At 40.1% G+C, this 25,164-nt stretch overlaps 1 long non-coding RNA gene across 1 annotated transcript; it reads right to left on the bottom strand.

The window, feature by feature from the left end:
• Nucleotides 1–1,015: 1,015 nt before the first annotated feature.
• On the bottom strand, nt 1,016–25,040 carry LOC145536533 (uncharacterized). Its single transcript, XR_014075873.1, has 4 exons — nt 23,458–25,040; nt 19,685–19,834; nt 6,035–6,076; nt 1,016–1,144 (listed from the first exon to the last, which is right to left on the bottom strand). It is a non-coding gene; the product is annotated as an uncharacterized LOC145536533 (long non-coding RNA).
• Nucleotides 25,041–25,164: the final 124 nt, after the last annotated feature.

Consider the following 25,164-nt stretch of genomic DNA (forward strand, 5'->3'; position numbering starts at 1 on the left):
TTACAACTCCACTCTGCCAATGCAGGGGTTGCAGGTTTGATTCCCTGATTGGGGAACTAGAATCCCACATGCCGGGCAGCATGGCCAAAATTTAAAAAATAAATAAGAACAAAAACAGAGCCCTTTCCCTCTGAGAAAGTGGCGGAGGCAGACTATACAGCCCTGGCCAAGATTAAGGCTGAGACCTTACTGGCAAAAAGAAGGAGTTACTGCAACAGTTGAGGATGGAGTTGAAAGTAAAGCTGTCCCAGATGTGTGTGGCTAAAGTGACAGGTGGCACAGTTTCCAAATTCTCTAAGATTCAAGTTGTTGGCAAATCCATTGCCTTGTACTTGCCGTCATTAACCAGACTCAGAAAGTGAACCTCGGGAAATTCTATACAGGCAAGAGGAACAAGCCCCGGGATCTTCAGCACAAGAAAACACGTGGCATGTGCTAATGGCTCAACAAGCACAAAGAAGACCTGAAGGCCAAGAAGCAGCAGCAGAAGCAAAAGCTGTATAAGTACTTCCAGCAGGGTCGAGGCCTGAGCATCCATGTGTCAGTAAAACAAACTGGAAACAAACAAATAACAAAACAAAACAACAAAAAAACAGAATATAATTCAGATGCATTTGTATCCTAAACCTACAGTCACATTCTTCTTTGTTTAAGTATGGAAGTATAATTGACATATAACATTAGATGAATTTCAGGTATACAACTCGATTCCCATATTTGTACATATTACTTGGATACATATTGTTGGCATTTATTCAAAAATTAATTATGTCACCTTTCTTCTTGTTCTTAGCACAGTGGCAGGCTAATTTATTGAGATACTAGTTTGCCTGTGGTTCTCATATCCCCCTCCCCAAGGGCCTTTGCACCAAGAGAGCCTTAGGGACTAGGAACACCAAGCAGAAGGCAGAAACGGTTTGAAAGCAACTTCCCTTTTCCAAGTTTTCTTTTAAGCCCACGCTCCCTGAGGGAGATCTGCTAAGTAGAGAGAGGCCAACTGCATAGACACCATCAGTGATTTTCTTTGAATTAATTTTATTTGAACTTATCTTACATGTTTCACATAAAAGATTCCTCACGTTTAAAATGAAGAGAGTGTATTAGCCCAGGCATTCTCAACCTGGGGTTCAGTAGATCAGTAAACCTGAAAGAGAAAAAGATCCACTTTCAGTGATCTCCAGCAAAAGTTAAGGGTTTCCTTCAACTGCGAATGTGAGTACCAAAGCATAGTGGTGTTGGAAGGACCTGTGACTTGTCACCAATAGATATCACAAGTATTTTCCTATCACGTGACAGTTGTCACAGATGCCTTGAAATATCACTTACACTCATGGCCACTTCAAGATCATGGGTAGTTCTTAGACTGCTCCTAGATCTTGTTATTTAATAGATTAAATAAAGAAGTACATGTATGACACATGTATGGTATTTAATAATTTGATAATCACATTTTTATGTAGTTTTCCTTTGTATTCCTGTGTATGAAGTTTTATGCATTCAGAAACATTATTCTGAGAAGTCAGCCTGAAAGGGCCCCTGGGTCAAAAATAAAAAAACATGTAGAGCCCCTGGACTGAATGTTCTCTGGCTTTCAACATGCACATTGGTACATATGCAAGATCTCTACTGAAAATGACTCTTGGAAAATGACTCACAACTTAGATAATCATTGCTGTGACAAAATTACAGTGACATTTTGATCATTCCATATGTGATTTGAAGTGCAACCTCAGGCTAAAACTTCTACAGGTTAAATCAACCTTCCAGACAAACCCTTCTATTAAAATTATTCTCTAGGACTTTCATGGCAAAATATAGGAAAACAACACCAGAAACAGAACCAGAAAATCCATGTCTTATTCCCAGTTCTGCTGTCTGATCCTGGGAAAGTCATTTAAGTTCTCTGAACCTCATCTATAAACACGTTTAGATGAGCTTTAAAATCTATAAATTCCCAGGAGTGAGGGGGAGGGATAAATTGGGAGATTGGAATTGACATATACACAATATTATACATAAAATAAATAACTAATAAGGACTTACTGTACAGCACAGGGAACTCTACTCAATACTCTGTACTGATGTACATGGGGATAGAATCTACAAAAAAGTGGATAGGACTTTCCTGGCAGTTCAGAGGCTAAGACTCTGTGCTTCCACTGCAGGGGGCATGAGTTTGATCCCTAGTTAGGGAACTAAGATCCTGCATGCCGCACAGTGTGGCCGAAAAGAAAAAAAAAGAATGGATATATGCATAACTGACTCACTTTGCTGTACAGCAGAAAGTAACACAACACTGTAAATCAACTATGCTCCAATACAAATTAATTTAAAAAATCTTTAAGTTCCTTTTACTATGTGTATAAAATACAGTAAAATTCTATACTTCTGAAATTTTCTGCCTTTCTTCAGGGTGTATTCTTTGGGATTTACTTCTTAGTATTCAAACTTTAATTCATTCATTCACTTACCAAATATTGTGGGGGGGGGGATAACTAAGCAACTAAGCAAGAGAATCCTGGGAAAATTTTCTCATTAGTCATATTTAAGCTGAGCTTCAAAGGCTGAGTAGGAGTCTGTGAAGAGAAGACTAGGACATTACAGGCAGAGAGGACACTGCCAATACCCAGTGTGCTCAGGATCCACAGCACACGGAGGGGCTTGATAAGAGTTCAAATGAGACCAGGTTTGTACCAAGTCTGGTCTCCTTGGCTTATAAGAAATGGAAGGAAAGTGTAGAGACAGGTGACATGACATAGTCAGGTATGTGTTTTAGAAAAACAGCCCTGAGAGGAATGTGAAGCGTGCGAGAACTCGAAATCAGAGAGATAAGTTATAAACAAGGCTATTGCAACATTTGAGGTAAGAAATCATGGAGATCTGAATCAAGGCACTGGCCATGGGAATATAAAAATGAAAGCAAAGAAAGGAAGCAGCAGATCTTTATGAGAAACTGGGTGTGGTGGCAAAGGAGGAACCAAGGGTAACCGTAGTTTCTTGTGAGGACAACTAGGGGCAGGATGATGTTGAAAAGTATAGCTCTTTTTTAAAAAATTTATTTTATAGAAGTATAGTTGATTTACAATGTTGTGGTAATTTCTGCTGTATAGCAAAGTGATTCAGTTATACATATATAAATTCTTTTTGATATTCTTTTCCATTATAGTTTATCACAGGAGATATATATATATATATATATATATAACTTTAACATATATATATATAACTTTAACATATATATATATAACTTTAACATATATATATATAACTTCTTTAACATATATATAAAACTTTCTTAACATACATATATATATATATATATAACTTTTATTATATATATATATATATGGGCTTCCCAGGTGGCCCTAGTGGTAAAGAACCTGCCTACCAGTGCAGGAGATGTAAAAGATGAAGTTTCGATCTTAGCTTATCTTATCTTAGATAGATCTTAGCTTTCATCAACTTTTAAAGGAAAAGCTTTAAGTGAGTTATTGTGTTTTCCACAGCTGAATAACCTTGCTATGGAAATGTGCTCATATTACACACCATAGACTTCAATAGAAAGTTTCAGAGAATTTGAGCTTTTTAATCAGATGATCTTACTCTCAGAAAATGAAATTCCATGGGGAAACTGCTACTCAGAGCTGGCTTTGTTTGTTTATAATATTTGTTTTCTTTTATTTTTCTTTAATAGGATGCTTCAAAAACCATCTGGATATGGAGGATGGTATTAAAAATGAGCTGTTATGAGCTTCTTAAAAATCAGCAAAGTTTTGGAAACTATTATTAGTTGGAGAGTGGTTTAAATGTGAACTGGGCTAAATTCCTTAAAGTTAAACCAACTCTGAATATCCCTTATCCATAAAATAATGTTTGTCGGTTCAGTAACCTAATAGGCCAGCATACATTTCATGGGCTGTGGTGACATACATAAAGTAAGATGACTAAAAAATTATCACGTGCCCTTATGGTTTCATTTAACCAGATTAATCTGCTTTGGTAATGGAATCATTTAGGCCTAATTAAATCTAGATATGAATCTAAAAACAGAAAGGGTACTTTGTAATAAAATATCTGTAAAACTATAGGTATGGAGCAACATCACAATTCTAGGTTCTTAAAGATACCTATTATTCACTTGTGTCTCTAAAGCAGAACCCAGACTTCTTAAACCTCTATTTTTTTATTTTTGTAGGCTCTTTATAAATTCATTCAATGGCTGTTTGTTCCAGTAGCTCTCACCAGACTGAGTTCATGTCTGTTAAGGAGGGTGAGATATATGTAGTATTTGACCGCGTTAAGAAAAAATTACCTAACAGTTGAAAACAAGGCAAAAGGATGACTGCTTGTCCTTTCAACGTGGGACTGAAGCTTCATTTAAAGTCCTTTCTCTAACAGGCCCACCCAAAGATTCAGTTCTCCATGGAAATGCCCTGTGGCTTGATTAAGGTTCAGACACAGTTAACTTGTAGATTTTTGTGCAGTAGAGATGCAAAAGATTTCTGTGCAGAAGTGACAGTCCCAAAGATTATGGTTCTTCTGTCCTGTTTTGCTTCTAGTTTAGAAAATTTATTTTAGCATTCTTTTCATTTTTGAACATATACATCTCTCTGCTCTGAATTCTCTTTTGTACCAGATTTACTATCCTGCTGGTTTCTCCATTAATGCATAACCCCGTGACAAGTATTCACTCTATATTTTCATTAGGGTCATGTCTTTTAAAATTACACTTTGTCTCTATGGTGAAAAGAGATGCATCTCACAAGACATCCAAGAAAATGAATCTCATTACTTTAGCTCATCTAATTTCACCTCTCAAGGGATTGCATTTGTGAAATGAAATATTTCCTGCCATATCAGTGGGCAAGAAATGTCACAGCCATCAGTGATGTCAGGCCTCCAAATGTGAATGAGGACTCCCAAATGGGAACACAATGACTACAATCCAGCAGATACTGCCACTCCCACCCCCAAAGTGATTACTGAGGAGCTGAGGGGAGTGGGGGATGCAAGAAGTAGCCAACTGCCACACTTGCCACTCCTTATGGTGAACAAGGAATTAAGGATGTAAACAATCAAGAAACAGGATTTAGGGGCTTCCCTGGTGGCTCTGATGGTACAGAACCAGGATTTGGCCTCAGATAGCTGAGGTGCTTATAAAATGAACGAATTCAGTGAGCCCAGAGGCTTGCATCTTCCCATACACAGAAGAACATTAAATTTCTTAGCTTGATATTTGATTTCCTTGCTACTTAACAATAATCTTTGATGTTCAGACTGCCTGCCCCCTTTGTTGCAAACTTGTATATAGCCTGACTCCCTTTGTCAGGGCAACTGACATGCTGCCTCCCGGGGCTCGGAGTCCTTAACATTCCCACCAAATAAAATAACTCTCTACTTTCAGGTTGTGACTAGTTTTTCAGTTGACACATTTTATAAGAATTAAACCAATGCATTTTGATTCCCCCTTTAAATCCTATTTCGTAGCAGCCTTCTGACAAAGTCATCAAGCTTATTGTCCCAGGAAAGACAGGACAGACAGGTGCTTCCCAGAACAGAGAGGCTATTCATCAGCTTTGAATTTCAAAGCTGATTTTCTTGACCTCTTTTTAGTAAGAGATGTACAGAAAGCCCAGGCTTTTTGGAGAAGGGGATTTCTAAATAACAAAGCTTCCTTTTTAATGCATAGGCTCTGTGTGCAGAATAGAAGGAAGACTTCCCAGGCTGTAAAGAAGAGAAGGGGGAAAAGTATGCCCCCAATCCTTCTGGGCTGACTTGTAGGGAAAAGAAAGGGGCAGTGCAGTCTGGCAGAGAAATCACAGGGCATGGCGCGATTGTCTTGATCTCCTTGTTCCAGGTTGAAGTACTAGGGCGGGAGGTCTGTTAGCAAGGTTGCTGGGCAAGCAGAGGACAGGAAGAGGTGCGGGGTCTGGAGCCTGCTCTTCCTTGGCAGGATTAACATCTACCCTTTGCCACATTAAGGTCAAGGAAGCCACGTCCCTCCCTCAAACACCCAGATGCCTTCAACTCTTACCGGCTGAGCACTTAGCTAAGTCATCCAAGTAGAGGCCTTTACCTACAAAGACATTTTAAATTGAACTGAGGTTAATAAATTGGACTTGATCTTATCCCTCCCTCCCTACTTCTACCTACAAGAGGGGAGCTTGTACAGTAAATTAGAGCAGACTTAGAGGAATACACTACATTTCTAACCTAGCTGAGTGCTCTTGAGTAAATCTGAAAGGTTGCCTCCTGTAATGTATGGCATGCTTTCTATCCTCTTTCTGCCATACACAATTAACAAATGCATTGCTATTTTCTGATTTCACAAAGAGCATGTCCTAGTCTCTTGTGATTTCTGGCCTCCACCTGACACATCTGTGTACTTTCTACAATGCTTCTATCTTAACAAGACCAAGTTGGCCACAGACTCCAGTAGAAGGTGCCAGAAGTACAACCACTGTGATTATAAATTAATGATAGGAATATGAAAAATCTCTGTAAGCAAAGTTTTCAGAAAACCATACTATAATCCCACCATTCAAAGATAACCAGCCATCTTTGAGGAAAATATTCTTATAGACTTGTATTTATGCATACAAGCATTCTTATCTCTTCCTATTCTTTTAAGGGACTTTTAATGTATGCAGTCCTTTTAACCAGCATTTTTTCACTTAATATATTGTGAATATACTGTTAAGTCAATAAACATGATTCTACATCATTTTATTGGTTGCTCATTTTTCTATTATATATTTGTACCATAATTAACTCCACTAATCCTTTATGTTTGAGTTGTTGGACATCTGTGTTGTTTCTACTTTTTCACTAAACAACCATTAAAGTTGTTTCTTTTTTTGTCTGGTGATTAATTTTGTTACAGCCAATCATTTCCCTAGGATTGTCTCTTAGGAGTAAAATTTCTACGATTTCCAATGGTCCTGCAATGGTTCCCCTCCATGCTTTCAACGCAGGGGGCCTGGGTTTGATCCCTGGTCCAGGAACTAGATCCCACATGCTGCAATGAAGATCAAAGATCACAAGTGCTACAGCTAAGCCCGGGTGCAACCAAATAAATAAATGTTAAAAAAAAAGAAGTAGTAGTAGAATTTCTGGGTAAGCAGCTTTGATTATATCATTTTTGTAGGATTTTGCTTGATTTCTTTTCTTATGCTAAATATAGTCATGCAGTGAACAAAGTTTCATATCCTGTTCTCTTTTTTAATGAACTACTTCCCCATGTTACCACATGTGTCTGACTCTTTGTGACCCCATGGACTGCAGCACGCCAGGCTTCCCTGTCCATCACCAATTCCTGGAGCTTGCTCAAACTCATGTCCATCAAGACAGTGATGCCATCCAACTATCTCATCCTCCATTGTCCCCTTCTCCTCCTGCCTTCAATCTTTCCCAGCATCAAAGTCTTTTCCAATGAGTCAGTTCTTAAAAAGAAAACAAATTTCCTTCTCTGTGTTCTAGGTCAGACTTTCAAAGACATAAGAAAGGGTTGCTAACTTTCAATTTAAAAAAAAAAGACATTTAAATTATAAGCACCAGGAAGGTTAACATGAACTTGGAGTTCTTTACCTTCTCTCTTAAATCAGATCTTAGATTTGGGTAGTAACTTCCTTTCCAAGTGAAATGTTTTCACATTATCTCTACAAGCAAAGTAGGTGCTTATTCTATGTGTAGGAAAACACTGAGGCACCAAAGTTTTTTAAGTGGCCACATATCCTGTTTTCTTTTTTAATGAAATACTTCCCCATGTTACCACATGTTCTATAAAAACAATTTTTAATAGCCTTATGTGAACATAATTTAATCTATCCATTCCACTATTTTGGTTGTTGGGTAGCTTTTTTTTAATAGCCACGTAATTTAAATCTAATGCACATCTATATTCCATACTGCGGGGAGGAATTTTTACAATACTAGTAAAGTTGAGGTTCATATCCAGAAAAACTAGATAAACAACAATATTTTTAAAGAGGGAGTTCCAGGAAGGAAGTCTTCATCTAAGCTCTGTTAAATAACTAAATTCAACTGAGTAAATTTGAAGATCTAATTGACTGTACTCAATGATTCATGAATCTGGCAGCATCCCATCTAGTAAACAGAAGGGCAATCTGAAGGGTTGTACAAATTAGAAGGTTTTTATAGGTAGAAGGAGGGTAGGACAAGAAGGTATTAACAAAAGAAAAGAAAGGATTGTTTCAGGCCAGGCCATCATCTTTTGAAGGGGGCAGGAAGGAAACAGCAGGGGTCTTTATAATGAAGATTACCTCACTACTATTGATCAAGAAATTTCAGATAATCTGGTCACATTCTTGGGAGAGGTTAAAACTGCAAGTAAGACTTGGTCTGCTGTTGTCCCTGGCAGCAAATGATTCCATTTGGGTCTAGTTATTTCTTTTTAACAATCCCCTTTTCATCAAACTCACCCTAACAGTGATCAAAATTTAAGGCATCAGCTTCCGCTCTGTAGTTCCCACAGCTTTGTTGATCCTTGATGACCCATAGGTCATGACTTTCTATTTAATCCCCGTGACAGTCACAGGTCATAATCCTTAAACTGGTCATTCTCTTCATCCTCTATTTGACAGTTCTACCATAGGGGGATCATTTGCCTGCTGGTCTGTGGCTGTGAACATGCATTTGAAGCTTTTGAGAGGACACAATGCCAAAGAAATCCATTACGATAACCACTGGTTGTTGGTTGTTTAGTCGCTAAGTCATGTCCGACTCTTTTGACCCCAAGGACTGTATGTAGCCTGCCAGGCTCCCCTGTCCATGGAATTCTCCAGGCAAGAATACTGGAGTGGGCTGCCATTTCCTTCTCCAGCGGATCTTCCCGACCCAGGAATCGAACCAGGGTCTCCTGCATTGCAGGCAGATTCTTTACCGACACAGCTATGAGGGAAGTTAACCATAAGCTGGATAATTCCCAATATTTGAAGTTTACTTTGGAGCCATAGTCCCTGTTGAGTTGGGGAGGAGGGGTGGAATGCACAGCCTAAAAGCTGAGAATTAACGTTTTATATGGCTGATTTTCTGAGGGCCCCAAGCCCTACAGGCAGCCTGTCAGGTAGCTCTAAGGGACTGCTCCCAAGAGGTAAGGGAGCAGCCAGGATGTGTGGGAGTTTTTGCAACAAAAACCAGGTAGTTAGGACATCAAAAGATTACCGTTAAAGAAAACCAGAAATTTTAAGTTAATGCATTTGATTTTAGTGCTTTTATATATGGGATGATGCAAGAGCCTGGGCTCTTTGAATTTTTTCCTTTGATATGCACCTCAGCTCTCTAGGGCCAGTACCCTGTTCTTTTTCATCCTGAGTCCTTTCAGGGTGCACCACTGGGGGTGGCTGCAATGGCTGACGGCTTGGCAGTGGGCAACCCATTTGACTCCATCCTGAGTTCCCTCAGGCTCACTCATATTCAGGGGCAGTGGAAATGGCTGATGGCTTGAGGCAATGTTTTTCACCGATATCCCCAAGACCCAAACCAAACAACCATTGAAATATCCCATTTTAAGACACATGGCTTCTTCAGTGATCTTACATAGTTCAGTTCAGGTCAGTTCAGTCGCTCAGTCATGTCCGACTCTTTGTGACCCCATGAATTGTAGCACGCCAGGCCTCCCTGTCCATCACCAACTCCCAGAGTTTACCCAAACCCACGTCCATCGAGTCAGTGATGCCATCCAGCCATCTCATCCTCTGTCGTCCCCTTCTCCTCCTGCTCCCAATCCTTCCCAGCATCAGGGTCTTTTCCAATGAGTCAACTCTTCACATGAGGTGGCCAAAGTATTGGAGTTTCAGCTTCAACATCAGTCCTTCCAATGAACACCAAGGACTGATCTCCTTTAGGATGGACTGGTTGGATCTCCTTGCAGTCCCTGGGACTCTCAAGAGTCTTCTCCACCACCACAATTCAAAAGCATCAATTCTTTGGCGCTCAGCTTTCTTCACTGTCCAAGTCTCACATCCATACATGACTACTGGAAAAACCATAGCCTTGACTAGATGGACCTTTGTTGCCAAGTAAGGTCTCTGCTTTTTAATATGCTATCTAGGTTGGTCATAACTTTCCTTCCAAGGAGTAAGCGTCTTTTAATTTCATGGCTGCAATCACCATTAGCAGTGATTTTGGAGCCCCCAAAAATCAAGTCTGACACTGTTTCCACTGTTTCCCCATCTATTTGTCATGAAGTGATGGGACTAGATGCCATGATCTTAGTTTTCTGAATGTTGAGCTTTAAGCCAACTTTTTCACTCTCCTCTCTCACTTTCATCAAGAGGCTTTTTAGTTCCTCTTCACTTTCTGCCATAAGGGTGGTGTCATCTGCATATCTGAGGTTATTGATATTTCTCCCAGCAATCTTGATTTAAGCTTGTGCTTCTTGCAGCCCAGCATTTCTCATGACGTACTCTGCATAGAAGTTAAATAAGCAGGGTGACAATATACAGCCTTGATGTACTCCTTTTCCTATTTGGAACCAGTCTGTTGTTCCATGTCCAGTTCTAACTGTTGCTTCCTGACCTGCATACAGGTTTCTCAAGAGGCAGGTCAGATGGTCTGGTATTCCCATCTCTTGAAGAATTTTCCACAGTTTATTGTGATCCACACAGTCAAAGGCTTTGGCATAGTCAATAAAGCAGAAATAGATGTTTTTCTGGAACTCTCTTGCTTTTTCGATGATCCAGCGGATGTTGGCAATTTGATCTCTGGTTCCTCTGCCTTTTCTAAAACCAGCTTGAACATCTGGAAGTTCATGGTTCACATATTGCTGAAGCCTGGCTTGGAGAATTTTGAGCATTACTTTACTAGCATGTGAGATGAGTGCAATTGTGCGGTAGTTTGAGCATTCTTTGGCATTGCCTTTCTTTGAGATTGGAATGAAAACTGACCTTTTCCAGTCCTGTGGCCACTGCTGAGTTTTCCAGATTTGCTGGCATATTGAGTGCAGCACTTTCACAGCACCATCTTTCAGGATTTGAAATAGCTCAACTGGAATTCCATCACCTCCACTAGCTTTGTTCGTAGTGATGCTTCCTAAGGCCCACTGGACTTCACATTCCAGGATGTCTGGCTCTAGGTGAGTGATCACACCATCGTGATTATCTGGGTCATGAAGATCCTTTTTGTACAGTTCTTCTGTGTATTCTTGCCACCTCTTCTTAATATCTTCTGCTTCTGTTAGGTCCATACCATTTCTGTCCTTTATCGAGCCCATCTTTGCATGAAATATTCCCTTGGTATCTCTAATTTTCTTGAAGAGGTCTCTAGTCTTTCCCATTCTGTTGTTTTCCTCTATTTCTTTGCATTGATCGCTGAGGAAAGCTTTCTTATCTTTCCTTTCGATTCTTTGGAACTATGCATTCAAATGGGAATATCTTTCCTTTTCTCTTCAGTTATCTTACATAACTGAATTTCAACTTTCCCGGAAATAGTGATGCAGGTTGTGCACAAACAATGTTGCCTGTAGCCACCAGAGTGGTGCGGGTTCTCAGGTGAGCGCTCTGTGGCCGAGTCGGGACGGCCAGCACCTGGAGATCTGGCATGGGATCCTCGCAGACTCTGCGGGCGTAGGAGGGATGTCCAGAGGAGGCTCAGGGACCTGGGCAGAGTCCGGCCGTCAGAACCCCAGCCTCAAGTGGGAAGGGCCTCCAGAGCTACGGGGAGGCAAGATGACGTCTCTGCCCCAAACTTGGAACAGCTGAAGGAAACAACAGTACAAGATGAGAACAACAAAGGTCTACAAACTCGTCATCCACAAGAAGGGCTTCAGGGACAGTGACGATGAGCTAGTTGTGAACCCCAAAGTATTTCCACACATCAAGCTTGGAGACATCGTGGAGATTGCCCACCCCAATGATGAGTACAGCCCTCTGCTTTTGCAGGTCAAGTCACACAAGCAGGATTTGCAGAAAGAAACTGTCAGTGTGGACCAGACCGTGACTTAGATGTTCCGGCTAAGATCTCATCAAGATGTGTATGTGAATGTTGTAGACCCTAAGGATGTGACCTTTGACCTTGTGGAATTAACCTTTAAGGATCAATATATTGGCCATGGGGATATGTGGTGACTAAAGAAAAGTTTGGTCAGCACATGTGCCTATATCACTCAGAAGGTGGAGTTTGCTGGCATCAGGGCACAGGCTGGTGAGCTGTGGGTCAAGAATGAGAAGGTCATGTGTGGTTTTATCAGCAAAGACACCAGGATGGTGTTCCATTCTACATCGGCTATGGTTTACATATTTATTCAGATGAGCTGTGAAATGTGGGATTTTGATATTTATGGGGATCTGTATTTTGAGAAATCTGTGAGTGGTTTCCTTGCTGATCTCTTTACCAAGTGGAAGGAGAAGAACTGCAATCATGAAGTGACAGTGGTCCTGTTTTCTAGGACTTTTTATGATACAAAATCTCTTGATGAATTTCCTTAAATAAACCGAGCCTCAATTAGGCAGGATCACAAGGGGCGATTCTATGAAGACTTTTACAAGTATTTTTGGGTGCTTTGCATTTTTTGTCTTTTTTTTCTCCTTGGTTGTTTCTTACCTAACTTAAAAAATTAACCTTTTGATTTTGGAATAATTTTAGGTTTGCAGAGAAGTAGCAAAGCTAGCACAGAAAGGTCCCATACACCCTTTACACAGTCTCCTCTGAACATTTCCTAACCAAGGTACATCTGTTAAAACTTGGAAATGAGCACTGGTGTGTGCTCAGTCGCTTCAGTCATGTCTAACTCTTTTGTGACCCCGTGTACTGTAGCCCACCAGGTTCCTCCGTCCATGGGATTCTCTAGGAAAGAATACTGGAGTGGGTTGCCATTTCCTTCTGCAGGGGACCTTCTCAACCCAGGGATCGAACCCCCATCTCCTGCTTGGCAGGTGGATTCTTTACCACTGAGTTGCCTGGGAAGCCCCACACTGGTACATTGCTATGAACTAAATCTCAGACTTTTCTCAGAGTTCATCAGTTTTTCCATTTCTGCACATTTTTTAAATTCCAGGATCCAATTTAGGATATCACATTGTTTTTGAACTTCCCAAACTTTTTACTGTGAAAAATTTCAAATTCTCGCAGAAAAGAAGAATGAACTAAATATAATGAACCCATACACCCAGTTCCTGGATTACACAGTTATTATCATTCCAAAAAACAAACAAACAAATAAAAAATCAAAAAAGAATGTTGCCTGCCTTATCAGTAAAGAAAGGATGTTGAGGCCACCCAGGCAACAACAGCCACTGCAGCCACTTGGACTGTGCCCCCTGAGGGGATTCAGGAGGGAGAAAAGCAAGATACTGGCCCTAGATAGTTAAGGTGCATACCAAAGGAATGATTTCAAAGAGCCCAGACTCGTTCATCTTCCCCTACATAGAAAAATGCTAAATTTGTTAACTTGGGATGTCTAGTTTTCTTTAATAAACAGTAATCTTTTGATATTCCGACTACCTGTTTTTTTGTTGCAAAAACTCCTATATATTCTGGCTGTTCCCTTAACCTCTTCAGAGCAGTCCTTCAGTGCTGAGAGGTTGTTTTCCAGGCTTAAGTTCAGAAAGTCCATGGAATAAAACTCAATTCTCAACTTACAGACTATGCATTTTATTTCTTTAAAGTGGACAAGGCACATGTAGATAGGGTAGGCGATTCCTAGAGAAAGAGAATCAGGCATAGCTTTCTTGACATAAAAGAAGCCATTTTTGGCCTAAGCCATTTTGTGATCTAAGCCTGGTTAGAAAGCTTGCCCTTGAACAGACCTCAGTAATTAATGATCTTAAGAGAAAGTAAGGGAATGCGGGAACAAAGGAAAAATAGTCAAGAAACAATAGTTCATGGACTTCCCTGGTGGTCCAGTGGCTAAGAATTCAAGCTTCCAATGCAGGAAGCCTGGGTTCGATCTCTGGTCAGGAAACTAGATCCCACATGCCTCAAATAAGAGCTTGCAAGCTGCAATTAAAGATCCCGTCCCATCACTTCATGGGAAATAGATGGGGAAACAATGGAAACAGTGTCAGACTTTATTTTTTTGGGTTCCAGAATCACTGCTGATGGTGACTGCAGCCATGAAATTAAAAGACGCTTACTCCTTGGAAGGAAGGTTATGGCCAACTGAGATAGCATATTTAAAAGCAGAGACATTACTTTGCCAACAAAAGTCCATCTAGTCAAGGCTATGGTTTTTCCAGTGGTCATGTATGGATGTGAGAGTTGAACAGTGAAGAAAGCTGAGCGTCGAAGAATTGATGCTTTTGAATTATGGTGTTGGAGAAGACTCTTGAGAGTCCCTTGGACTGCAAGGAGATCCAATCAATCCATCCTAAAGGAGATCAATCCTGGGTGTTCATTGGAGGGTCTGATGTTGAAGCTGAAACTCCAATACTTTGGGCACCTCATGCGAAGGGTTGATTCATTGGAAAAGACCCTAATGCTGGGTAGGATTGGGGGCAGGAGGAGAAGGGGACGACAGAGGATGAGATGGTTGGATGGCATCACCGACTCGATGGACATGGGTTTGGGTAGACTCTGGGAGTTGGTGATGGACAGAGAGGCCTGGCATGCTGCAATTCATGGGGTCGCAAAGAGTCGGACACGACTGAGCGACTGAACTGAACTGAACTGAACTGAACATGCCGTAACTAAAGACCTTACATGCCATAACAAAGATAAAAAATCTCCAGTGTTGTAACCAAGACCCAGACCTGGTGCAGCCAAAAAAAAAAAAAAAAAAATAGTTCAGAGATAAAACGGAGTACTAGTTTTGCCTTAAGGGATATACGCATATACGTAACAATCTGATACATATCTTTGAGTTCTGTGGGAACAAAGGCCCACAGCCAGGTGAAGAATGGAATGAGGATGTGACATTTTTTGACCCTCAGAACTTCAATCAACTAAAGCTTTGACTGTCAAGCTTTGCTCTAATATTATGTTTTATTTTCCTCTGCTCAAGCCACTTCATGAGTATGCATGTACCCTTAGCTTTAAACTTCTCCAGTTTTGGTGTTTGTGGAGACACTGCTTTGGAAAAGATCCCAAGGGTTCTGCTTATTTGGTGCAAGTAATAACTCCTTCTAAAACTGAGCAGGACCTGGTAGGGCTCCTGGCCAGGGAAGCCTTTCTGTGTCCCCCATTTCTTATTTGTAGGGAATAGACTTCAGCATCCTTGACCTTCCCTGAGGCCAAAGGGCAGGGTCACACAGTTGCTAATCAGTTAAGTGAGGGAATGCAGAGACAAGGGAGGAACAGTCAAGAAATAATAGTGCAGCCTTGGGGCAGGGTCCTGGTTGCACCTCAAGGGATACACATAACAATATATTTGAGCTCTTCTGCAGAATGAAAACCTATTAAGAAATCGTAGCTGTTAGCTACGTGATGAAGCACTCCTCATCCAGAGAGTAGGATATGCAGATGCTCATCAGGAGACTACCTGATGCCAGAGTAAAGGAATGCAGGCTCTGCACACACGCTGCTCCTTATCAGCAATCCTGCCCTTGAATCATGGCTATAAAATTCCTCACCAAATTTTCCCATGGTAGGACACAGTTTTGTTTTTAAATTTTTTTCCATTTGGTCATGCTGTACAGCTTGTTTGATTACAGTTCCCCTGACCAGGGACTGAACCTGGGCCCACAGCAGTGAAAGCACCAAGTCTTAACCACTGGACTGCCAGGGAACTCCCTGGGACATAGTTTTGAGGGCATTAGCCCACCGTGACCCCCTTTGCCTAGCAAAGCAATGAAGCTGTTCTTTTCTACTTCACCCAAAACCTCATCTCCGAGATTCGATTTGGCACTAGTGCACAGAGGCTGAGTTTTCGGCATCACCTCCTTCTCCTGGATCTTTGTTTTTTTTGGACGACACCCACCAAGAGGTGAACTCAGTTTGGGAATAACGATACTGGCCACAGCACAGACACCTCCTTGCTTAGCTAAAAGATAATCAAGGGTTTTTCTATTATCAAGAACAATCTTGGACAGACAACCTAACAATTTGTTGGGCAGCCAGTGCTTTAGCAGTGAATTCTACAATACTTTTAAGAGTTAAAGGTAGGTCCTTTTTAGCACAAAGGCACAGTTAGATAACCCAGAGGCATAGCCCAGCTGTGTACAAGCATTCAGGTATTCATAGGCCAAAGGATGATAACTATCACAGACCAAGATGCGACCTGTGGTCACAAACCATTCCTGTTAAGAAAATACCCTAAATGGATTCCTTCACAGGGACTTGTGCATTTAGCTGTTAGATTCAGAGGTCACTCAGGTTTTTAACTCATGTGGGAAAAGAATCTCCTAGCCTGAAATAAAAAGTCATTCCAAATTCCAGAGGTTCACTCTCCCCTTAACAATGACCTGGGAGATACAGATGAGGGCATTACCTTTCCAGGCCAATGCCAGAGCAAAGGGAAGAAACAGAAGAACACTTTTGTGTTCAGTTAAAGCATGAAGTCTTCATCTGGCATCTTGGGAAGAAGCAGTCCACATCAATGTCAGCTACTTCTCAACCTCATAGATCTCACTTGGAGGTCTCCAACATTTGCAGAGGACTGGCTATCAGGTAGTGTCTTCTTTAGCTGTGAGATGTGTCCAAGGCTCAAGTCCCTGAAGTTTGACTGCCATCTGAGTAGTGAAGCAGATATAATATAGTCCCTTCCAAGCAGATTCAAGGGCAGTCTTTGTTCTTAGTGATTCTAAATTTAGAAGGGCAAGAGAAACCTGGAAAAGCTAGTTTGGTGAGTTGTAGCCAGATATTTGAGGGAATCAGAAGAATTCAGGATCCAGTTCAGTTTACAGATATATAACAAAATCTCAAAGACAACTAACAGGGCTGAAATCTAATTTCTACATAGGTATAAACATGATTTTTTTTCCTACAACTACCCCCATTTTTTTCCCACAACTACCCCCATTTTTTTTCCCCAAAGATCATCACAGTAAAACTAACCTGCTTGTAATAAACTTTGCCTGATTATTTATGTAAGTAAAGTGAGCAAGAAAAGTGACTGATATTTAAGTTCTTTTTAAGATGACTTTGCTGGAATTTTTTGTAAGAAGTCTCACACTTTACCTGTGATACCATTATAGTCAAAGTCTAGGTAGTGTTTCCAATTGTGAGCTATTGTGTCGTCTTATATGAAAACAAGAATATTCTTTGAGAGTTTCTGAATTCTGGAGGGACTGGGTAGGGAGAAAACGTAAGTGTTCCATATTTGCTTAGAAAAGTATATCTTACCTAATTGTTGAGTAGCTTAAGAGAAAATATATATTTAAACCTGGAAAAAACATTACAGGACCAGCGATATTTTAACACAGTCATAAAAATTATAACTATCCCCATCAGTTAAGTTTCATGTTACTAATTCTTATTCTGCTTAAATCCAGCTTTTCCATTAGCTCTGTCAACCTTGCCTGATAATTTCAAGTGATAGGGAAAGGGATAATTTCAAGAAGCTTGCTAAGTTTTGTTAAGGCCTGTATGATTTGCCCAGTGCCTTTATCACTGGAGACTGTGGAAGATATACTCCAAGTGGTAAACACATTTTCTAATAGTTTCTTTGCCACTGTCAGAGCTTTACCCTAACAGCAAGTGAGAAGCTTCAAACATCCAGAAAACATACATACAATAACAAGAACATATTGGTAACCCACAGTAAGTGACAGTTGAAAAAAGTCCCCTTGCAGGTGTTTAAAAGGTCTAGTGGGAGGAGGTCTGAGGCTTGTAGGTACAAAAATAGTTTTTCTTACATGCACTATGGTGGTGAACGAATGCAAAAACCAAAAAATCTGGCTTGCCAGGGAGCCAGGAGGAAGCAAGTGGCTGTCTTTTTTTTCCCCATAACCCTGACTGTTTGTTTAATTCACGGCTATTGTTTACTCATATTAGTTTCTCTGATTCAGGAGCAGACTGCCGCCGTTACGAGGACATCAGAATGACAAAAATATGGCAATGAGGGATCATTTTTTGCAGAAGGAGATTGGACTGTATCCGCACGTGCCAAAATCTTTTTAGATTCTGTTGCTGCTACCTTTGCATGAAAGTCAGTTATTGCAGTGCTCTGGTAATGAGGTTCAGTCCTTTTAGTGTGAGCCTCAATCTTGACAGCAGCAATTTCAGGAGGCAAGAGAATAGCAATAAGATCACTTACTTGTCCATTTCTGATTGGGGTCGCAGAGGACATCACACAATATTTTAATATAATGACTAGGATTAAAAGTTACTTTATACCAGGATATATCAGATTTCTAGGAATCTCAAAAAATTTCTACAACACTGATATCTCTGTACAACATAAAGAAAGCTCAGTACTAGTTCTTACTTGACAATGCTTCCCATGCAGTTTAATATATCAAATAAGCCTAATTAGTTGGCACTAGTGGTAAAGAACCCTCCTGCCAATGCAGGAGATGTAAGAGATGTGGGTTCGATCCCTGGGTTGGGAAGATCCCCTGGAGAAGGAAATGGCAGCCCACTCCAGTATTCTTGCCTAGAGAATCCCATGGACAGAGGAGCCTGGCAGGCTATGGTCCATGGGGTTGCAAAGAGTTGGACACGACTGAAGCCAGCTTAGGAGTTTAACAAAATTTTGGAATGTCCTAAGGGCCCTCTGGAAATTTTCAAAGTTGGTTTGTGGTCAAAAGACTTCATTTGGAATTTGATTTGGGGAAGTTTATAAAAAATATTTTGAAAACAGTTTTAGAACACTTGCCTTAATAGGATCACAGATCATTATGAAACTTAATACTTAATTATCTATTGGCAAAACTTAGGACTTGGTTTTCATAAGTAATCAAAAAGCTGATGAACACAGGAAACAGCAAATGATTCTGATAAAACAGAATTTTTGTTTTCTAGGCAGATCACTGAAAAGGTAACAAAAATCTTTTTTTACAATTTCTTATCAAGAGCACACCAACGGTCCAATAACACTTTATCCTTTTAGCAGATGAAAGAAAGCCTGGCTTTAGTTTTATATAAGTATACTATTGATACTAAATCTTACTTTTAGCATTCTTACAATATTTATTGTTTTAGCCAGCTTGATTACAGAAGGCAAAATTTTCTCCTTTCCTCTCTTCAACTTTTTGCATACATTTAGTTTGTTCTTCATAACCAGAAGTTCTAGTTTAAACAAAATTCTCATTTCTCGTAACAAAATTATTCTTCATACTTTTTTTATAACCAAAAACGTACAGTACTTTCCTTGCATAAAGAGTTGTTTCCTTTATTATTTCTAATAGTTTTATTATGTATATTAATTAGAATTCTTAACCCTTAGAAACCTTAATTTCTACCAAAAAATAAGTAAGCAATTATGAACTATCCTTATATTAGCATTCTGAAGATAGGCAAACTTACATAAACACTTTTTATAATTTCTTGAAACATGTGCTTTCTCATAGAAAATTTCTCAGCTTGGCACCAAATATGTTTACAAAGAGATTCAATTTTTATCTTTAGTTTTTCAGCAAGAGAAAGTCAAAAGTAGATAAACCTATGTTCAGCAATTAATGTTTCATTATTTTATTTGGAAGTAATGTAGATAACTAATAAACTTCTATCAGTTAATTTAACACAATGCAAAGGTTCAAGTTACCAAAAAGATTTTGGATGTTATTTTGAAGTACACTTAAAATATAATTATTTCTAAAAAGTTTAACTATAAACTTATTCTACTTACATTTATCTAAATCATTTACTCCTCTAAGCAGATAGGGTATGGAGTCTGCAGAGAAAGAAAACCAGGCATGGCTTTCTTGACAAAAGAGAAGCCATTTTTGCTTAAGTCATTCACAATGCTTGTTCTTGAACAGGTCTCAGCAACGATGATCTTAAGAGAATAGAATAACAAACTGTTACCAGAGAAAGTAAATAAAAATAGCAAAGATAAGAAATTGATTGTGAAGACTCCCAGTTCTGCTTCAGTGGTAAAGACTACCCTGAAGCACTCAACCACTAGATCAAATGGAACCTAAGGGATGATGATAATTGACCTTTACTGACCCTAGTGACTTCAACTACCTATAAAGCTTGGACTCTGTCAACTTCTGTCCCAGTTCTATGCTGAATTCTCCTTGACTCAAGCCCCTTCACGAATATGCCTGTACCCTTACTTGCTGCAAGTAATAAACCCTTCCTTTCTCTGCTCTTTGGCTTGGTTATGTCCTTTGGCTTGACACTAACCAAGAAGCAAATCCAGTTTTTCGGATAACACTCCCAACGACTCTGTTTAGATTACCTACCAAAACTTCATGGGACATTAGACAAAAATCAGCCATAATTCTAAGTTATTTTTGTTGACAAATTCCGTAACAGAGATAACATGAAGTTATTTGACTAATAAGACCAGGTAGAATAAAAGTTGGTTGTCTGCATTATATTCAGTGTTGATAACTTTAAAGACATATGTTAACTAAAACAATGAACTTAAACTACTTTTATTTATCAGAGATTATCCTAGATTACTTGCACTTGAAAAGCATTTGGGTTAGTTTCTGTTACTGCCCAATGCTTTCAAGTTCTTGCCTTCAAACCAACTAAATAGAGCTCTTACAAATTAAGTTTGGCAATACCATCGAGAGATAGAAAAACATCACACATTTACTATATATATGTAGTCTTAAAATGCCCATTGTGAAACATATCTCTAAGTTTGGCAACGAGTTTATGTGTCCTTTTTCTTAGGAAGAAAGTCTTTTTAGAGGATAAAGTTTCCGGAATGTGAAATCTTGAAGCTAGCGGCTTATTGCTTCTCCCAAAGAGAAGGGGCTCCAGATGAATGAGTTGATAACAAATTAATTTACTATATACCTATATCTATATATGTGTATGTGTGTATGTGTAGATATATACAGACAGATGTAAACAGAGAAGTTACAGTTACTAACATCTGTGGAGAAGATTTGCAAAATTTCTCTTTAGCCCAATTACCAAGTACCTCCTGTTTTATTTTTTCTTCATTTCGATGAGAAACTTCCTCCTAAAGTTTTCATTTCAAACAATGGCTCTCAGGTGCTGGAGAGGATGGGGGTAGAAAATCTACATCACAAAGGCATAGATTAAGTGCAGGTCAATTTTGTTTCTAATGTACTGGTTCTTTTCAGTATTTTGAGAGGAATGGGTGAGGCTTGGGGAATTGGCAAAGAATAAATAGCAGAATAAACAAAGAATAGACAACAGACTGGTTCCAAATAGAAAAAGGAGTACGTCAAGGCTGTATATTGTCACCCTGCTTATTTAACTTCTATGCAGAGTACATCATGAGAAACCCTGGGCTGGATGAAGCAAAAGCTGGAATCAAGATTGCCAGGAGAAATATCAATAACCTCAGATATGCAGATGACGCCACCCTTATGACAGAAAGTGAAGAACTAAAGAGCCTCTTGATGAAAGTGAAAGTGGAGGGTGAAAAAGTTGGCTTAAAGCTCAACATTCAGAAAACTAAGATCATGGCATCTGGTCCCATCACTTCATGGCAAATAGATGGGGAAACAGTGGAAACAGTGGCTGAATATTTTTCTGGGCTCCAAAATCACTGCAGATGGTGACTGCAACCAAGAAATTGAAAGACGCTTACTCCTTGGAAGGAAAGTTATGACCAACCTAGATAGCATATTAAAAAGCAGAGACATTACTTTGCCAACAAAGGTCCATCTAGTCAAGGCTATGGTTTTTCCAGTGGTGATGTGTGGATGTGAGAGTTGGACTATAAAGAAAGCTGAGTGCAGAATAATTGATGCTTTTGAACTGTGGTGTTGGAGAAGATTCTTGAGAGTCCCTTGGACTGCAAGGAGATCCAACCAGTCCATCCTAAAGGAGATCAGTCCTGGGTGTTCATTGGAAGGACTGATGTTGAAGCTGAAACCAATACTTTGGCCACCTCATGCGAAGAGCTGACTCATTGGAAAAGACCCTGATGCTGGGAAAGATTGAGGGCAGGAGAAGAAGGGGACGACAGAGGATAAGATGGTTGGATGGCATCACCGGGTCAATGGACATGGGTTTGGGTGGACTCCGGGAGTTGGTGATGGACAGGGAGGCCTGGCGTGCTGCGGTTCATGGGGTTGCAAAGAGTCGGACACGACTGAGTGACTGAACTGAACCGAAACAGCAGTTGAATTGTAAACTTCAGAAAGGCAGCTTGAATGATAAAGAGGCTAACCTGCTCTAACTACCTTTTCTCTAATTTGCATCTTTCCTTCTGGGTACAAGGTTTTGCTTTAGCTAAGGAGAGAAAGCATTAAAAACATCCTTAGCAGGCTCTGAATATCAAGTTTGGAATTTCGAAAACTTTTAGAGCCTTCTGCATATTACTCAAAATCGATATTCCATTTCATCTGTTTGATTTGAGAACCCTTGCTTTTAAGTCACTTTAAAAATGATCTTATCTATTTGGAACATTCCTTATAATGGCCATGGTAATTTCCCTGAAGACTGGCAGCAGGTTAGTAGGTTCCTGGTTGCAAATGGAATTTAACCTACATTTCTATTCCAGCCATATTTTGAAGCATCCATCCTTTCAGTGACCAAGCTAAGCTCTTAGGCCACAAAACAAGCTTAGCAAGATACTACCATTTTTGTAACTTTCTACAGCTTCCAGAATCACAGTTCTCAGACATAAAATAAGCAAGTGTGCTTATTTTAGACTGGAACGTTCAGCTCTTTGGATGACAAGGATCCCATTAGCAATTAATCTTTATCTACAAAAAAATAAGTCAAAGAAAATGCTAAGATATTGACAGAGAGCAAGTGACGTTACTATGTCCTGGCTCAAAGATGGCCCAGTACACAGTACCAGCAACTCTTGTGGACCCTTGGACTGGAGAAGGATACAACAGACAAACCCAAAGCAATGGGACTGAGGACTGATTCCAGACAAAATGGAGAACTGCAGCAGCCACCAGCAGTGCCAAATGTGGAAACTGGGAACAGAATCAAGGGCTGGGGTTTTTCACTCAAAAACTTGGGAACTGTGGTTTGAAAGGCTAGGGGCTTGGCTCTGGGCAGAACAATCTGCCAGCTCAGCTGAGCTCTGGGCAGAATCATCTACCAGCTCAAGCTGACTTGCCCCTAAAATGAAGGCCAATTAGTTTGAGAGCTTGAATGTAAAGACAATGAAACTCAAACTGAGAGGAACTTACCAATGGCCTTCAGAAACAGGGACAAAGACAGTGAACTTGTTGCAGGAAGGGGGACCCATTCCAGAGCTCGAGAGTGGGATCTTATCTAACACTTGGAAGTGAATTGTCTGGGGAGACACACGAGCTGACAAAGCAAGAGACTTGATTGGGAAGGGGTGCCAGGGCAGAGAGTAGCAGGGCAAGGGAACCCAGGAGGACTGCTCTGCCATATGGCTTGTAGTCTCGGGTTTTATGGTGATGGGGTTAGCTTTGGGTTGTCTCTGGCCAATCACTCTGACTCAAGGTCCTTCCTGGTGGCCAGTGCATCACTCACCCAAGATGGATACCAGTGAGAAGGATTCTGGAGGTTGGTAGGACATATGGACTGGAGTCTCCTCTCTTCTTCTGACCTTTCCCAAATTCTCCCAGTTGGTGGTAGCTTATTAGTTCTGCATTCTTTACCAGGACGTCCTGTTGTAAGAGAACTCATACAAGTGGTTATTATGGTGCCTGCCCAGCACAGGCGGTTTCAGTCAGTGGTTCCCCTAACAGACCCATATTTCTTCTTTCTCCCCTTTGACAAAGGGGATCCCTCTTGCTGTTTTACTTGTGCTCTGGATCCCATCTTCTCCCATGATGATCTTTCTTTCTCTAGGTTCTTCCCATTAGCACTAAAAACATGCCTCATGATCCTCCCACTGCTAAAACAATGGCAACAACAAAAACTTTCCTAAACTAACCTACATCCTTCACCAAGTCCCTTCACACTCTTCCTCCCCAGTCTTTTCAAATGTAACTTCTTGAGGGCATTTTCTGCACTTGCAATCTCTATCTGCACACCTGCCCCTCCCCGTCTCCACAACTCCTCCATCCACTACAACCTGGCTCCTCTTCCGTACTGCTGTACTGAGGGTGCCCTCTTAAGATTATCTATGAACTCCAGCTAATTGCATGGATATTATGCAGCCTCTCAACCACACCTCATATTATTGATATCTCCTTCTGGACACATGCTCTTCCTTTTGTTTCTCTAATACCAAACTTTCACTTACAATTTACTTACCATAATTTTTCTGAAGCTCCTTCTGTTTCCTCTTCCTTTTACCCTTCTTATTTAAATGCTGGTGATCCTGAGAGCTCTATCTAGGATGCCTTCTCTTCCTTCTTCATTTTTCTACATTCTCCCCAGACTATCTATCCACTCCCACGGGTTCAATTACATATTTGGTGTGTGTCAGTTTACACATGGTAATTCCAAATAATATCTTTTGAGTTTCAGATCTGTACACTCAATGGCCCACTTGAAGTCCTCTCAGGTATTCAGACTCAAGAGTTCTAAATTGAACTGCTCATTTCTTGATGTGTCCTAGCTCTACAAATGGCACTGCCATCATTTAATTATCCAAGCCAGAAACCTGAAGTCCTCTTGACTCCTTCCTGAACCTAAACTATATGAAACCATCAAATATAGTGGATGTACTTTTAAGTTGGTCCTTTTCTTTCTTTTGATCTTTTCTGCCACCATTCTATTCTATATCACCATCATCTCCTGCTGAGACTACTGAAATAGTCTCCCAACCAATTTTATTGCCTCCAGACTTGCTTCCCTCCAACCTACATTTCACCCTCAGCCAAGGTGATTCATACAAAAATGCAATTCTGTTAATGGTGCTCTCTTACTTGAAACTTTCAATAGCTTTCCGTTTTTGATTAGGCGAAGGTCCACACTCTCCTTATCATATTTCTAAGACTTGGCCTCTGCTAACCTTTTTAATCTCTTGCCACCCCATGCCTACAACACAGGAGTATTCAGAACATTCTTACTGCTTTAAAAATAAATGGTATTATAAAAGAGAAAAATTGTCTTACTTATTGTAGAATCTCCAGAGCCCAGAACATAGTAGGTGAGCAATATTTCTTAAATGAAGGAAATAACACATGTATCAGTTCTAGTGAGTGCAGAATGAGGATGAACAAGAAAACTGGAACATTTTAAATCCAATAAGCATCTATTAGAGTAGCATATTTAAAAAAGTCACAC

This window comes from Giraffa tippelskirchi, chromosome X (genome assembly GCF_054371585.1).
Source record: "Giraffa tippelskirchi isolate mGirTip1 chromosome X, T2T-mGirTip1v1.2.pri, whole genome shotgun sequence".
NCBI classification, from domain to species: domain Eukaryota; kingdom Metazoa; phylum Chordata; class Mammalia; order Artiodactyla; family Giraffidae; genus Giraffa; species Giraffa tippelskirchi.